The 18816-nt window shown below is 42.4% G+C and overlaps 1 pseudogene; it reads left to right on the forward strand.

Moving 5' to 3' along the window:
- LOC142620142 (receptor-like protein EIX2) overlaps positions 1 to 15980 on the forward strand; it is a 36948-nt pseudogene extending 20968 nt beyond the window's left edge.
- The last annotated feature ends 2836 nt before the right edge of the window (positions 15981 to 18816 follow it).

Raw genomic sequence — 18816 nt, forward strand, 5'->3', positions numbered from 1 at the left:
ATTTAAAGTGTTAATTTTCCCAAAGTAGATGATCCGAGGACCGGACGTAACTTAGGTTCGTTTAACACTTAGTAAAGAATATCAATTTAGACGAGGTATGTGGTCCGAGGATCCAGGCATACCAAGATAAAGCTTCATAAATACATTAAAAAAAGAAAAGTGTTAATTTTCCCAAAGTAGATGATCCGAGGACCAGACGTAACTTAGGTTCTGTTTAACACTTAGTAAAGAATATCAATTTAGACGAGGTATGTGGTCCGAGGATCCAGGCATACCAAGTTTCAGCTTGACACTTAGTTGAATAAATTTAAAATGTTAATTTTCCCAAAGTAGATGATCCGAGGACCAGACGTAACTTAGGTTCTGTTTAACACTTAGTAAAGAATATCAATTTAGACGAGGTATGTGGTCCGAGGATCCAGGCATACCAAGTTTCAGCTTGACACTTAGTTTGACACTTAGATGAATAAATTTAAAGTGTTAATTTTCCCAAAGTAGATGATCCGAGGACCAGACGTAACTTAGGTTCTGTTTAACACTTAGTAAAGAATATCAATTTAGACGAGGTATGTGGTCCGAGGATCCAGGCATACCAAGTTTCAGCTTGATACTTAGATGAATAAATTTAAAGTGTTAATTTTCCCAAAGTAGATGATCCGAGGACCAGACGTAACTTAGGTTCTGTTTAACACTTAGTAAAGAATATCAATTTAGACGAGGTATGTGGTCCGAGGATCCAGGCATACCAAGTTTCAGCTTGACACTTAGTTGAATAAATTTAAAATGTTAATTTTCCCAAAGTAGATGATCCGAGGACCAGACGTAACTTAGGTTCTGTTTAACACTTAGTAAAGAATATCAATTTAGACGAGGTATGTGGTCCGAGGATCCGGGCATAGCATGTTTCGGCTTGACACTTAGTTGAATAAATTTAAAATGTTAATTTTCCCAAAGTAGATGATCCGAGGACCGGACGTAACTTAGGTTCCGTTTAACACTTAGTAAAGAATATCAATTTAGACGATGTTTGTGGGCCGAGGATCCAGGCATACCAAGTTTCCGCTTGATACTTAGATGAATAAATTTAAAGTGTTAATTTTCCCAAAGTAGATGATCCGAGGACCAGACGTAACTTAGGTTCTGTTTAACACTTAGTAAAGAATATCAATTTAGACGAGGTATGTGGTCCGAGGATCCAGGCATACCAAGTTTCAGCTTGATACTTAGACGAATGAAGATAACGAATATAATGTAGTTTACAACAAAGAACGGCCGAAGTGCCCTTTATTTAGTAATAGTACCTTCGTAGATTATTTACATTCCAGGGACGTTGTACAACATTCTCGTCCAAATCTTCCAGATTGTAGGCCCCTATTCCTGCGACCGAAGTAATACGATAAGGTCCTTCCCAGTTGGGCCCCAATTTTCCCCACGCAGGATTCTTCATCGTGCCCAAAACTTTCCTTAATACTAAGTCACCTGGTCCAAGAGGTCGAAGTTTCACATGAGAATCATATCCCTGCTTGAGCTTATGTTGATAATAAGCTAGTTGAACCATGGCGCTTTCTCGCTGTTCCTCAACTAAGTCTAAGTTTCTCATTAATAGATCATCATTGCTATCTGAAATAAAGGAGCTTTTCTTCAGAGTTGGGAACCCAGTTTCTAAGGGGATTACTGCCTCGGCTCCATAAGTCATGGCGAAGGGTGTTTCACCTGTGGATCTTCGTGGTGTAGTTCTATACGTCCACAAGACATGTGGCAGTTCTTCCACCCACCTCCCCTTGGCGTCACCCAACCTCTTTTTGAGTCCGCTCACTATTACTTTGTTGACAGCTTCGGCTTGCCCATTTCCTTGGGGATAAGCCGGAGTGGAATATCTATTCGTAATGCCCAGATCACAGCAGTATTTCCGAAAGGCTTTGCTATCAAATTGTAAACCGTTATCTGAAATGAGAGTATGAGGGATGCCGAACCTGGTAACGATATTCTTCCATACAAACTTTTTGCTTCCGTGTCTCCGATGTTTGATAATGGCTCGGCTTCAACCCATTTGGTAAAGTAATCCGTTCCCACGAGAAGCCACCGTCGGTTTCCCGTTGCTTTGGGGAAGGGTCCAACAATGTCCAAGCCCCATTGGGCAAAAGGCCATGGGCTAGATAGAGGATTTAGGACTCCACCTGGTTGATGTATGTTTGGAGCGAACCTTTGACATTGGTCACATTTCTTTGCATAATCTTGCGCTTCTCTCTCGCATATTTGGCCACCAATAGCCCCGAGTAAGGGCCCCGTGAGCTAAAGACCTTCCTCCCGTGTGACTTCCGCAAATCCCTTCGTGTAGCTCTTCCAAAAGTAGCTCGTTGCCTCGGGGTGTATGCATAGCAAATATGGTCCCGAAAAGGAACGTTTGTACAATTTTTGGTCCTCGGATAACCGTAAACGAGTGGCTTTTCTCGCGAACCTTATCCGCTTCAGCTTTTTCTCCAGGTAGGATGTCATTTCGAGAAATGTTACTATTTGATCCATCCAACTAGGTCCCGTCCTAATTTGAAGAATTTGAGTGGAGTTACCATCCGTCCCAGTGGGCTTCAACGGATCTTCAACGAGGATAACTCGTGGTAGACTTTGTGCCGAGGACGTCGCGAGCGTGGCTAATGAGTCGGCATGGGTATTGCCACATCCGGATACATGCAATAGTAGAAAAGACTCAAATTTAGATTGCATAAACTCGACCTCGGGTTAGGTATTCTCGCATTCGGAATCCCTTGCTTCTAGCTTCCCTTCTACTTGGCCTACCACCAATAGTGAGTCCGAGAACATTTGCACCGCCTTTCCTCCCATTTTATGAACCATGTTCATCCCCGCGAGGACCGCTTCATACTCGCTTCGTTGTTGGTGGCCGAGAATCCTAATCTCGTGGATTTCTCAAAAGTAATACCCTCTCGGGGATATCAAAACTAATCCGATACCCGATCCCCTCTCGATTTGCCGCTCCATCAACATGGACTTTCCATAACGGAGGCCCTTCACACGAAATCATGCCTACTGATTTTTTACCCATGCCTTCTTGATAGTCTTCTAACGAAGGCTCGGCAAACTCGCCACAAGGTCCGCGATGACCTGCCCCTTTATAGAGGTGCGAGGCATATACTTGATATCGAAAGCTCCTAGGACGAGTTCCCCATTTGGCAATTCTTCCCATATAATCTGCACTTCGCAAAATTGATTTGAGAGGGAGTTGTGTAAGAACAACAACCGTATGAGACCGGAAGTAATGGGGAAGTCTTCGTGTAGCATGTACCACAGCCAAGATAGCTTTTTCCGGTGGCAAATAACTCGGCTCGGCCTCATGCAGAGATTTGCTTACATAGTACACCGGTCTCTGGATGTTATTGTCATCTCGGATAAGAACCGGACTAACCGCATGTTTAGCCACCGCAATATATGCAAACGTAATCTCATCAACCTCTCGGTCGAGACATAACCGGTGGTCGCGAGAGATATTCTTTTAGCCGTTGGAAAGCCGTTGCACACTCCTCGGTCCATTCAAAACCCTTCCATTTATTTAATAACCGAAAGAAAGGCCCGCATCCGTCCGCGGACCGAGATATAAATCGGTTGAGAGCAGCGGTCATACTGTTAGTCTTTGCACCTCTTTAGGATTCCGAGGTGGGTGTAAGCCGCTTATTGCCTTAACTCCGAGCGGGATTCACTTCAATTCCTCGGTGAGTCACCATATATCCTAGAAACTTGCCCGACCCCACACCGAAAGAGCATTTAGAGGCATTGAGCCGCAATTTATACTCTCTTAGCTTCGAAAAGTGTTGCTCGGATCTTCCAGATGTGCGAAACTTCTTTACTCTTTACTACCATATCGTCCACGTATACCTCAATATTTTTTCCTAGCTGTGCCTCAAACATCCTCGTCATCATCCTTTGGTAGGTAGCCCCTGCGTTTTTCAAGCCAAAAGGCATTACCTTATAATGATAATTTCCCGTAGGAGTGACGAATGCTGTCTTCTCCTGGTCCTCAACGGCTAAAGGTATCTGGTGATAACCTTGGAAAGCATCAAGAAAACTCATCCGAGGATGTCCAACAGTAGCGTCAACCAGTTGATCAATCCGAGGCATCGGGAATGAGTCCTTTGGGCAAGCCTTGTTTAAATCTGTGAAATCTACACATACTCTCCACTTCCCATTCTTCTTTTTCACCACCACAGTATGGGCTAACCATTCAGGATAAAACACTTCTTTGATAGCCCCTGCCGCTTTGAGTTTGAGCACTTCCTCTTTGACGGCTTCCGAATGTTCCTTTGAGGACCTCCGAGGTGGTTGCCTCCTCGGCACTACATTTGGATTGACCCTTAAATGATGACATATGAAGTTCGGATCAACCCCAGGGGCCTCATACGCGTTCCAAGCAAATACATCCATATTTTTCTTTAAAAATAAAATCAGCTCTGTCTTCTCTTCCTGCGGCAATTGAACTCCAACCTGGAAGAACTTTTCAGGATCATTGTCTATGATAATTTTCTCCAATTCTTCACACGTTGCTTCATCTACCTCGGCTATGGGAAGAGACTTTGATTGCTATGCTTCACCGTTAGCCGAGGACGGGGAGTCTGGTTCTGGTCGACGCAGCACTGCAGCCGTGACACACCGTCGAGCCACAGATCGACTCCCAAGTAACTCCACCACCTCGATCTCCCGAGAATGAAATTTGATTTTGACATGCAAGGTTGAGGAAAAAGCCCCTACCGCCTGCAGCCAAGGTCTCGCCACCATAGCCGTATAGGGAAAGTAGGCATCGACCACGATGAAATCTACGTCTACTACCTCCGGACCTGATTGCACAGTGCGGTCTAATCGTCCCTTTGGAACGACAGCCTCTCCCTTCGAAGCTTATCAAGGGTGAGTCATATGGCATAAGATCTTCAACTCTTAACTTCAAGCCTCTAAATAGGTCGGGGTACATGATATCCGCACCACTACCTTGATCAACCATTACCCTCTTTACATCATAGTTCCCAATTCCGAGGGTTACCACTAAGGCATCATCATGAGGCTGGATGGTCCCCATCTTGTCCTCTTCGAGAAACTTAGGACCGGCGGGATACTTGTCTTGATCCTCTTCGGCCGATCCCGTGACTCCTCGGCCAATGTTCGAGCACCGACATTACCCCGAAAGGAGCCGAGCCGGTCCTACTGTGTGCCGCAAAAATGACGTTGATAGTGCCTAGAGGAGGTCCGGATGAAGGACCGTCGTGGTTTGCCACTCCCGATTGGTTTCCTCGCCCGTTGGGTTGGTACGAGAAACTCGCTTCAGCCTTTCCCTCTTTAACCAGCTGTTCCAGATGATTCCACAAAGTGCGACAGTCCTCGGTGGTATGACCTCTCTCCCGGTGATAATGGCAGTGGAGATTTTGGTTGCGTCTCAAAGGGTCCCCCGCCATCTTATTTGGCCATTTGAAAAAAGGCTCATGCCTTATTCTCTCCAACAGCCGCCGCACCGGCTCCCCGAAGACGGTGTTGACCACTTGTGGGGGTATGTGGCCGGCCCCGCCCGGAAAAATCCCGCGTAGGCCTATTGTTGTTGTATCGGTCCGACCCGAAATCCCTCCTTTCTTGTGGGATAACCTTCGCCTTGCCCTTTCCCCGCTCGCCGATCTTCCTCAACCCTTTTGTACTCGTCGATGCGATCCATCGATCGACGTACGCTTCGACAGGTTTCTTCGTTAAGGATTTCCTCAAGTCATGCTCTGTTGGTAGGCCGACCTTGAAGGTCCTTATTGCTACATCGTCAAAGTCTCCGTCAATTTCGTTGAACATTTCCCAGTACCGGTCCGAATATGTTTTCAGGGTTTCCCCTTCCCTCATGGCCATGGATAGTAAAGAATCCAATGGACGAGGAAATCTACTGCACGTGATAAAGCGAGAACCAAATGCCCTAGTAAGCTCTTTGAAAGAATCAATGGAGCCTGACCTTAATACGTCAAACCATATAATGTATACGGTCCCTAGGCTAGAAGGAAAAATCTTGCATAACAAAGTTTCATTCCTGGAATGCACTGCCATTCTCTGGCTGAAGTGGCTTACGTGCTCTACAGGATCCGTCCGACCATTGTAAAGAGTGAAGGCCGGTTGTGTGAAGCGCCGAGGCAACCTTCCTTCTTCCAATCTGCGCGCGAAGGGTGACCTGGAGATTTGGTGCAATGCTCTTCCCATTGCGTCATTTCCTAAGCCCCTAGGGGGGTAGTCTCTGCCACGTCTCCCATGCAGATTGTCTTCTTCGGAAGAGGCATATTCACCTGGGGGAGTTCTGGATCTTTGCCCGTAATTGTCATCCTCGGATCCTTCCGAAGAGGGGTCAGAGGTCGGAGGAGTTCTCCTTCGCCTCTCGTGGCGCAATCTCCTCTTTAGGCCGTCAATCTCCTTCTGCATGGCCCTGGCATTTCTTTCATAAGGAGCTCTGCTTCCTCCTTGCGAATGACTTGCACTTCTGATGGTATGTGTAGTATGTACACTTCCCTCTCGGTTCTCTCCGTGATCAGGATGCAAGGAGAGATCCTCACGCTGAGAGCCCACGGACTCCGCACTGCGTTGTGGTCCTGATCCTACCATGATGTCCTAAACTTCCTTAAAGACTAAATCCCCACAGACGGCGCCAATTGTAAGGACACAATTCAAGTTCCCAAACTACGACTGGGAGAAAAATGGGCTTGAAAGACCTTTCTTTACAATGAATTTGTAGAGGATGGGCTTGTAATTTAGATTTCAAGGATGGTTTAGACAATTACAAAAAGAACGGGCTTTGGGCCCAATAGAACAGAACAAAGAATCGTTTGCAAAGAGTAAGACTGAGAAATCGTCCTCGGATTGTGTCCGAGGATGGTTTCTAATGATATTTCTCAAGTTTGGATACAAGTGTTGATTATCATTTACTATTGGCTCTATCTCTTTTACTCAGAAAAGTCCTCCCTCCTTCGTATGCCTTTCCTCCTATTTATATCCTTTCCTTTCCCTTCATCACCTTCCACTTTCCTGGTTGCAATCCCCCTTTTTGGATACTTGTCCCATCCATTCTTCCCTAAAGCCCGCTGGGATTAGGGACCAAGTTCCAAGCTCGATGTTCAGGTCCCATCCTTCCATCTATACAGTCAGTGTATCAATTTACAGAGCTTTTAATGTATGGGCGGTGGTAGCAGCTTTATTTTTAGACATTCCACCGTTCTTTCTCTCGCCCTCCACGTATACCGTGCATCCCCATAATTGTAGGACTCATTATAATATAACCCAGGGATACCAAACTTCTCTTTCTATGTCCTCGGCCTTGAAATCCGAGGACAAATCTACTCCTCGGACGTGTTTGGATATGTAAATAGTCCACGACCATTTTGATGTCTTCGGATTTTGGGTTTCCAGCCCAAAATACTTCGTTGGGCCATCCTTCATATGCTATTGGGCCCAATACCCCTACAGTCGTCAACATGCTTTCAAGAACCCTTTGATTGGCAAGGCGTCGCTTAAGATCAATCAATTGCTCACTATATGATGTTCAAAGATCATTGTGGTAGAAAGTGATAGCTGCGAAGAATCGGTGTTACTTAGCTTTCCTTGAAATAATGATAAGTTGATTCTCGGTTATGGAGTAAAATAAAATCTTCAACCTCTGTTGCAAGGAATGGAGTCTGCATGGCATTGCTCATCTTTTGTGGACATATTCCCACGTCTCTGAAGTATACTTTGCATCACTTATCTCCTGGGGGCATCTTTTTTGTACCTTTCAAGTCTAGGCTATATTGTCTCTCTTCTAGGATGTGCCACTTCACAACTCTGAAATTTGAACCACATCATCTCCCTTCTGAGTGGTGTTGTTTCACATCATGTCTCTAAAATCTAGACAACGTCACCTTCCTCCAACATCTGAAGTTGATGTTGCATCATCTCTCCTCTAAGGGCATGTTCGTGCAATGTCAAAATCATGGCGGCATTCTTCTCACATCTTCAAGGTTTTATTGGCATCTCTTTGCATCCTCAAAGTCTTGATGGGAGCTTCTTAAAACTTCAAGCTTCATTATAAAGGCCAATATTAGTGCAGCTTCAATGTGAATGAAGTGTTGACGTAGCTTCATGGCAAAGATGAATGTTGGCATGGCTTCTGTGCAAATGGAGTGTTGACATGACTGCATGACAAAGATGGATGTCGGCACGACTTCAATGTAGATGAACTGTTGGCCCGGCTTTTGTGCAAATGAAATGTTGACGTAGCTTCATGGCAAAGATAAATGTTGGCCTAGCTTCGATGCGAATGAAGTGTTGACGTAGCTTCATGGCAAAGATGAATGTTGGCATGGCTTCTGTGCAAATGGAGTGTTGACACGACTGCATGACAAAGATGGATGTCGGCACGACTTCAATATAGATGAACTGTTGGCCCAGCTTCGATGCAAATGAAATGTTGACGTAGCTTCATGGCAAAGATGAATGTTGGCATGGCTTCTGTGCAAATGGAGTGTTGACACGACTGCATGACAAAGATGGATGTCGGCACGACTTCAATGTAGATGAACTGTTGGCTCGGCTTTTGTGCAAATGAAATGTTGACGTAGCTTCATGGCAAAGCTAAATGTTGGCCTAGCTTCGATGCGAATGAAGTGTTGACGTAGCTTCATGGCAAAGATGAATGTTGGCATGGCTTCTGTGCAAATGGAGTGTTGACACGACTGCATGACAAAGATGGATGTCGGCACGACTTCAATATAGATGAACTGTTGGCCCAGCTTCGATGCAAATGAAATGTTGACGTAGCTTCATGGCAAAGATGAATGTTGGCATGGCTTTTGTGCAAATGGAGTGTTGACACGACTGCATGACAAAGATGGATGTCGGCACGACTTCAATATAGATGAACTATTAGCCCAGCTTCGATGCAAATGAAGTGTTGACGTAGCTTCATGGCAAAGATGAATGTTGGCATGGCTTTTGTTCAAATGAAGTGTTGACATAGCTTTATGGGCGATAGCATTATTGCCTAGCTGAATATCCTTATGAAAACGTCGTTGCAAAGACGAATATCACTAAAAGATTGTTGATGCAAGAAAAGAATGTAACAACATGAAGGCATACGTTCTTGCAACGTTGCTATCAATGAAATACAAAGTCACCAAATGAAGGCAAACACTTCTATGAGAATTTCAGCGTGAAGTTTGATGTCAAAACCCAAAGATCAAGGAAACTGAGCTGCAAAACAAAAACAAGCAACAACAAAAAAAAATCTCAGAAGAAAATCTCATTGCATGTCTAAACAAAGGACAAAAGAAAAAGAAAGAAAAAAAAAATCTTAAAAGCTGGAGAAGAAGACTGAAGGCTAAGAATGCCCAAATGAACGAAGCCAATCTCACATCTTATATAGAAAATTTCTGCTAAACTAGCAGACAAAAAAAAAAAATAAAGAATAAATAAAGTCAGCAAACCATAAAATGGTTCTACCAACCGACCAATGAAAAAAACTTATGTTCACATTTCAGAAATGTGAAAACAATTGGAACTCAAAGTCAGATTTTGCAAACTCAAATGCACTTAAAATCAGAGAAGTCTGCGTTGAATTTTGAAATGAAAGAGCATATTCACTCATGGAGACAGAAGATAATGGCTCATTACCCACATGACACGTCTGAATTTCTACATCTTGTCAGGGCGGCCACCACAAAATTAGACCAAAAGGCCATAAGTCCAACAAAGACCCACGACTTTCTCATCCAAATTTGTGAAAATCCAGACCTTATTTCACAAAACCGACATCACAGGAGTCTTCTACAGCCTTCGATCCACCAAACCTGAAAATTTCAGGCCCAGATACCCGGCCACGCGCCGCCACAAATGGCCACAAATTCTCAGTGACCCGCGGGTTTCTCATTCAAATCTGCGCAAATCTGAGAACAATTTTACAAAACTGATACCGCCATTAGAGCTATCGGCCTTCGATCTACAAAACCTGAAATTTTTAGGTCCAAACGATCAACCACGCGCCACCACGCGCCGCCACAACCTCGCGATGACCACCGGTTTAGTCCATCAAAACTGTGCAAATCTGTGCACAATTTCACAAAACCGACCATATAGCAGTCTTCTACGGCCTTATAACTACAAGATGTGAAAATTTCAAGCCCAAACGATGAGCCACGCGCCGCCAGAAGGTCCGGCAATCCCAGCTTCAGTTGCACGCGCTCCCACGCGCCGGCAATCTTTCCACACGCTTACACGCGCTTGCACGTGCCACACGCGCCACGCGTCACACGCGCCACAGGTCGATGACGTCACAGATGACGTCATACTCCTCGACCCGGTAGACCCGAAAACCCGGCCCGGATCCGGACCGCCTGGAAAAAAAAAATAAATTAAATTTAACAAATTAAGACTTTGACTTTGACCAAAAAGTCAAAATTTTCAAAACGGACCTGTCCCACTCAATTTTTCGCGTACTTTCCAATTTTGGGGTCTGTTTCTTCAACTGAGGCTCGAAAATTGTACAACAGTCCAATTTCTAAAAAAATTGACTTTTGCACAAACTTTGACCAAAAGTCAAAATTTTTAAGATTGACCTGTCTTGCTCAATTTTTCGCGTACTTTCCAATTTTGGGGTCTATTTATTCATTTGAGAATCCAAAATTGCTCAAAATAGTGTGATTCTACAACTATGGGCTTTGATGTAAGCTTTGACCGAAGATCAAGATGTTCAAGCAAAACTTGTCCTAACAGGTTTGTCGCAAAGATTTTGATTTTGAAATCTAGGTATTTGTTTTGGACTTAGAGACTACATCCGCTTCTCCAAAGTACTAGCGGTGTCCAAAATTTAAGCTCTCAAGATCATAATTTGAAATCCATCCATTTGGTCTGGATTCCCTCAAAATTATCCTCCAGACTTGATCAAAGCTCCCCTTTCAAAAACAAACAAACTCTCACAAGTATGTCTTAAAATTGAAATTACATTGGGTCACTACTTCAGCCAATTATTTCTGTCGGTGCCTACCAGTCTCCAACCTAACGTTCCCATTCGGCGCCTACCATTCTCATCCACCGTTCTCACCAAAAAGTCTTGTCCGCCATTCTTAACTACCCAGCTACCATTCTTCATCTCTTCGCTATAAATAGGAGGGTCGGATCCGCTAAATCCATCAAGAAAAAAAAAACACATACACTGAGTCATGAAATGAAAATTTGCTTCTTTCAAATTTTCAAATCCTCCTTCTCACAACCAATTCTCACTATGGTCTCGTCATTCTCAATACCTAGCAACCAAGATCACTTCATGATCAGTTTGAAATCAACCCCTTCATGGTTCAGTAGTAACCCTTCTCACAACATCATCACTGTTTTAGGATTCAAACAAATTTTTTTTCCTCACATAATGACCACGTTTGTTCATAGAGTTATTCATAACAAGGTCTGTATCGACCTTCCATGCCTCCGTGGAATTGGTTGGCCAGGAAATCCAAGTCCAGCAGAGACACCTATTCCTAAAAACAGGGCTTCTGTAGTCTCTCTTCAACTGTTTGGTCTCCCATTAGAAGCAGTGGTTCGGAACAAACAGCAGCTTGGCTGGTCTCTAAAACCAGGATCACAAGTTAGCTCCATCTTTCATTTGTTGTGCTTTCCCAACAAAGTTGCATCAGGTGAAGATGGTAAAAAGTGTTGGGGTATCCTACAAATTGTCTCCCATCCAACACTTGTGATGACCTCCAAGGTACCAGCTCATCAGAGATTAGCCTTTGGTGTCGGTGAATGGTCACCAAAGCCTCATTCCCTGTTTCCACCAGCATGGGGTCCAAAGTTCATCATTGCTGGTACCACAAAGCACACTTTCTGGAATTACTCCAACTTAAGATCAGCTTGAAGAATTTCAGAAAATATACTTCTGAAATTACTTCAACTTAATGTCCGTCAGTATGGTCCAGTCACACATGCGCATTCAACGACTTGCCGTCGGACCTCATTCAGCATGCAGCCAGTCCCACATTTGAAGGTGTACTTCTCAGAGACATCTACACCAGAGAGTCCCCAACATGCAGGGTCAGGGCCATGGTGTCGTATGTCTCACCCATCCACTTTGCTTCATCACCATCTTTTTCACCATCAACAACAACAATCCCAGAATCCCTTCTGAAATTACCTCAACTTAACCTGAGTGATGCGATAACACAAGCACATTCAACCACACTCTCACATGTTCTCTCTGTGATCCGAAGTATACCCTTCAGATATAACTTCACCAGAAGTTCTTAAAAATAAGAGGCTAGCTCCAAAGCTCTGCATGCTATACCCAGCCAACATTCTTACCTCTTCTCCATCTTCAACACCCTGTGATCGCCACCAACGATCCAAAATACTCTTCTGAAATTACTTTGACTTAACCTTTGCTGAGAAAGCTCGGTCATACGAGCACATTCAAATACTGGCAGACCCCTTCTCGATCTCATCAAAGCCTTTCATATGGGTGGGTCTACTCTTCTGCAATTACTTCATCCTGTTAAACGCTCCACCACCTTCAACTATTTCACTAGAAGAGTTAAGTATAAAAAGAAATCCACTTTCTTTCAAGACTCATTCATTCACCACACTCTAAAAACTGTGTGCATGAACGAGTCTCGAGGGGGCATTTGTAGAGAGGAAAAATTCCCGACTTATCACAAGCTGACACATCATACTACCAAGTCTACAAAATACAGCCAATTACAAGGCGCCACGTACTGCTGCTAGGTTTTGCCATCACTATTCGGATTCCAATAGAAATTTGCCAAGTGTCATTGAAATAAAGGCATGAAATTGCATCAGCACGTGTAAGCGATGACACAAGCAGCCCTGCACGTGTAAGCGATGACACAAGCAGCCCTGCACATGTAAGCGATGACGTAAGCGGACCAATCAAGCTGTGACAAGTGTCATCAATCAGACTCCGCCACGTGTCGCTCACCTACCCCTAAACTCCTATAAATAGAAGCCTTCCTAAGACATTTAGAAGGACACACAGAGAGAAGGAAGAAGATATCTTGAGTTCAGAAATCCAGAAGCTCTGCCGGAATCAAACCCCAAAGCCTTCAAGAATTTCAAGAACTTCAACCTCGAATACAGACAACATTCGAAGCAAAATCATCCAAACTACTCGTCCAGATCTCAAAGTTCACTAGAATCAAGCTCAAAAGCCTCCAGAAACCTCAACAAACCATAAATCAACGAAGCTCTACAGAATCAAGCCTCTAAAGTATCGAAGAACTTCCACCACAAACCTTCAAACACGAAGAACACGAAGAACACACGAAGAACACGAAGAACAAAGAATTTCTAACAAGCTCTTAGCCAGAGATTCATTGTAATTCTGTTTCAAAGATCTTTGATCCATTCTTCAGCCAAATTGAAGGATATCTTGTGTTCAAATCAAAATCACATTACCACAATTCCAATCAATAAATCTTTCAGGAAGATCGAATCAGAGGATCACTCTTTTGTAATTATAGAGAATTGTATCACACATTTATCAATACAAATTCGTATTTGTGAAACTATTTTACTTGTTTGATTTATTTCGAACTAAGAAATTTAGTCGTCGACAGCCATTTTCCAAAGTCTATCAGTTCTCTAAGTAACTTAAAATTCCTCGATCTCTCTTCGGCCAATCTGAATGGGCCAATTCCACATGAAATTGGAAACCTTTCACTCTTGCTATCTCTTCATCTCAATAACAATGATTTGAAAATTGTTGAAAATCTCAAATGGTTTTCTCGTCTGTCTTCAATAGAAAACCTTGACCTAAGTTCCACAAATCTCAGTGTAGCCAATGATTGGCTGGAAGTTGTGAGTCATCTCCCTAAACTATCAAACTTGCACTTGGCAATGTGTGATCTTCCTCCTATCACTGAGCTCTCGTTTCTCCCCCATGTCAACTGTTCTATATCTCTCTATCATATTGATCTTTCAACTAACCATGTCACTCAATCGATTTCCGTGGTTGTTCAACTGTAGTACCAGCTTGGCTGAGATGTACCTCTCTGATAACCAATTAGGAGGTTCAATTCCAGATGCTTTTGGTAACATGAATTTTCTTAAAAATCTCGATCTTGATGATAATCAACTTGAAGAATGTGTTCCAAAATTCTTTGGTAATATGAGTGATTTGAGTTATTTGTCTATAAGGAACAACAAACTGAGTGGACAACTGGCAGAGCTCATCCACCACTTGTCTGGGTCCCCAGTACAATTCTTGTCTTTAGATGGGAATCAATTGAAGGGGTCAGTGCCTAAAAGCATCGGAAACATGCCTATGCTATGGAGTTTGTGTCTTGGTTCCAATCTTTTGGAAGGTGAAATCTCTGAACAACATTTTTCAAATCTTTCCGGCTTAGAGGAATTGTCATTATCTCATAATTCTTTTGGCTTTAAAATTAAGCAATGATTGGGTGCCCCCTTTCCAATAGCTGACTATAGATTTGTCATCTTGTAACTTGGGTCCTGATTCCCAAAATGGTTAAATACTCAACTGCTCATTTACTTCCTTGATATCTCCCGTAACGGAATTTCAGATGCCATCCCTTCGTGGTTTTGGAACCGTGGGTATTTTTATGTAAATCTCTCCAACAATAAGTTTTTGGGATTTTTAAATTCTTTTCTATGCTTGAGTTGGGTGCAAACCATGGTTTCTATGCTCGAGTTGCTTGATCTCTCAAACAACCAGCTATCTGGAGGCCTACCCGATTGTTTAATGAAAAATCAAAAATTAGCAGTCTTAAGTTTGGCCAACAATAATCCGTCTGGACAAATTCCTAGCTCTATGGGCTCTTTGATAAACCTTAGGGTATTAGATTTGAGCAACAATAGCTTCTTGGGAGAATTGCCATTGTCATTACAAAATTGCACAATATTGTCATTTATAAATCTGAAAGACAATTCATTTTCGGGAAAACTACTAGCTTGGATGGGAGAGAGCTTGTTATCTTTGGTCATTCTTAACCTTCACTCCAATAAGTTTCATGGATGCATACCGCAACAACTATGCTGGTTAGCGCATATTCAATTTTTCGACTTGTCTCAAAATAATATTTCAGGAAATATTCCACGATGCCTTTATAATTTGACTGCAATGGCTTTTAAAAATACAAATAATAAGAGTACTTCAATAGATGATGACACATATATGGATGGCACTCAAGTTATATATATATTTTGATGGGGACAATTATGTTTTCAATACAAATGTTAGTTGGAAAGGACAGTCTTACATCTATGAAAAGAATTTTGGAGAGATGAGAAGTATTGATCTCTCAAGTAATAAATTAATCGGAGAAATTCCAGCAGAAATTTTCAGCCTTATAGAATTGGAAGCATTGAATTTAGCAAGAAACATGTTGACAGGACTAATTCCTCAAGGGATTGATCGTTTGAAATAGTTAGAATCCTTGGATTTGTTGAGAAATCAACTTTTTGGTTCAATTCCTGCTAGCATAGCTGATCTTAATTTTCTAAGTTTCCTGAACTTGTCATATAAGAAATTGTCGGGAAGAATTCCAATAGGCACTCAAATCCAGATTGCTAACCCTTCTGGATTCATTGGTAATCTTGCACTCTGTGGCCCTCCACTTACACCGAAGTGTCCAGGAGATGTCGAACCAAATGCTGAGTCACCTAAAGGCAGTACTAAAAACAATCAAGAAGATGAAGATGAATTCCTGAAATGTCTTTATATTGGTATGGGGCTTGGATTCATGGTTGGGTTTTGGGGAGTTTGTGGCTCTCTGATGTTGAACCGTTCTTGGAGACATCTATATTTCCGGACGACAAACAACTTGAATGATTGGCTCTACGTGGCAATGATAGTGAATATTGCAAGATTGCAAATTAAAGGATGTTTCAAGGCTAAGGAATCCTGCACTTTCGCTAAAACGTTTGTGAACAAATTTCGATTTAGATATATTTCTAACTATTCCTTTTCTTGAATTGGTTTTAATTTTTCAACCTAATGGCTATTATTTTACCTTGTGTAGGTCTCAACAATAAGTAAAAACTCTGTGCAAGATTACGTGTGTAACGTGCCTACGATTTTACATGTTTTTTTTATTCATGGATTCACATCCATGATGCGGTGGAAGCTTAATTTGGATTACACTTGATCTTAATATTATAGTAGGATGAGATTGTGTGTACTTTTTTTTCCTTAAAAAAAAAAATTGTGGCAAATCTTGGAATTGCCTTAAATAAATTGCTTGTACCAAATTCCATAAATAACCAAGTTTCGTCAGAATATTTATGTTTTAGTTGGCCCCATATTAAACTTAATTATCTTTGATATTATCACCCAAGGTGGCATTTAAATTTTTAAACACCAAATAAATTGAGGACTATGCCATAAGTAATCTAAATAGTGAACAGATAGATGGGTTAATTACTTCTTCTTTTCTTCTTTTTTTTGATGAGGATGGGTTAATTACTTTGTATAGTAAAATGGATTGAAGCCTGAGTAAATATTTGAAACACCAAATAAATTGAGGACTATGCCTTAAGGATCAAAATAAAGAAACTTATATAAACAAGATTAATCAAAGTCATAGATTATAAGGAAAGTAAGTTATTGGCATAAACACCTTACAAAGGCCCTACAATCTAACGAAAACTATTAAGGACTACAATTACAAGAAAATAATATATGTATAATCATGAACCAAGGTAGAAAGATCCATTCAACTGATACAAGGATCTTTTCAATTAGTAATCAAGTTCATGGCAATGATTGAGTCAAATTCAAAATTAATTCTGCCCAAATCCCATGCCCTATGGAGTGCGCGTGTGACTAATAGCCAGCCCATAATTTTGCCGAAATGCAGAATTATATGCCTATATGTTTTTCATTCTTTTAATCAATTAATTTAGGGTAACACCAATTTTAATGTGATTTCACAAAAAAGTGCTCCCGTAATTTTCTCAAGAAATGACACTTATCCTTGAGGGTTTATATAAATACAAGCTATCTCATATTGTGACTTCCAAACAATTATATATATATATATATATCTTCTTCTTCTTTTCTTTTCTTTTTTTTTGAAAAATCCCTAACTATGGGTAAAATAAAAAATGATACCCCCATGAGTTTTATGGCATAACACTCCACCCTTTTTTTTTTTTTGGTCGTTGCTTGGAGGTAATTGGAATATAACAAGGTATACCCTAAGTAGAGTTCTTGATGTGGGATGAAGACGCTCAGACCGTCCCTGGACGGTCATCACCTCGGTAGCCGTCCAGGAGTTATCCTCAGGACGAGGGTAACGGACAAGGCCATCCATGGGATGCGCACAGCCTATCCTGAGAGGACTCGTCCACATAAAGATTCGTGGACGAGGATGCTACACTTGGAATTATCAGGCACACTCGACGAAGGAATTCTAGGACGAGGACATCATACTTAGGAAAATCTCCGAATATAATGTGATAATCCCTTATCCCACGCATAACTGTCATGTATCCGTTGTGAAATAGAAGTGTAACTCCTAAACGGTTATGGCAGTTACATTTAATCCTTGTGCCTCCTTGAATCCAGGAGAGGTTCCAGTATTCGATAACCGTCTATGGGAACACTATATAAACACTGATTTGGACAAAGCAAAGGTACGTTGAACAGTTTTTCCCAAAAGATTGGAATTCCAAGAATATAGAGTGAAACTGACTTTACCATCGGAGGGTTCTTGGCCGGCGGTTCCGGTCACCTTTGATTGTTTTACTTTGTTTTTCAGGCCATTGGAGAGCGAGTTGTCCTTTCAAATCCGGATCATCCAGCCTATTGATTGAATCGCATCATCAGTTGGCGCCGTCTGTGGGAATCAGACTAACGAGAGTAGAGCAAACAAACACTATCCACTGTCCTTTTTGTTCAATCGTGTTTTTGTTGTCAAAGGTTACTCTATCCCAGACAAAAGGCTGAATGGTTCGAACAAGATCAAGGGCTACTAGCCCAGGCCACCAGGAGAGTAGGGATGCATCTAGTAATCCCCTTCGCGATCGCAGATCAGCACCCGTAATGCAACCGCTTTCTATTCAACACATACAATCCATGGCTGCCGCTATGGCAGAACTGACACGTCAGAACCAGGAGTTGAATAAGGAGATCAACCTCAGGAGGCAACGCCAAGATAGGCACATGGAGGGACAGGCCCCGAGTCAAGAAGGAGGGGGGGAAAATGTCGAGTCCGAGAATCAGACAAGAGGTACCACTTCAAGAAGGGTGCCGCACTTGGAGAGAGAGATGGACCAGATGAGGAAAGCCATGGATGAGATGAGGGAAAATATGAGGAGGGCAAACCCAGTAGACGATATGGTCCATCGAACGGACTCCCCTTTCACAGCTTCCATCAACAGTCATCCTCTACCCCCGAAGTTTAAAATGCCTTCTTTAGACTCGTACGATGGAAATCGCGACCCTTGCGATCACATTGCAACTTTCAAGACGACCATGCACCTGCAGGGGGTCCCGAACGAGATCATGTGCAGAGCTTTTCCCACCACACTTAAAGGACCAGCGTGAGTGTGGTTCAGCAAGATACCCCCAAACTCAGTAGGATCATTTGAAGAATTAAGCAAGTTGTTTGTCAACAATTTCATCGGAGGACAACGTCACCAGCGTTCCTCCTCTAGTCTGTTGACTATAGAGCAAGGGGAGAATGAGAGTTTGCGATCCTTTATCACCCGCTTTAATAGGGAGGCCTTGACGGTGGACGAGATGGATGACAAGTTGTTGCTGGCCGCTTTCCATAATGGGGTCAATTCTGACTTGTTCATTCATAA

This window comes from Castanea sativa, chromosome 12, assembly GCF_040712315.1.
Source record: "Castanea sativa cultivar Marrone di Chiusa Pesio chromosome 12, ASM4071231v1".
NCBI lineage: Eukaryota > Viridiplantae > Streptophyta > Magnoliopsida > Fagales > Fagaceae > Castanea > Castanea sativa.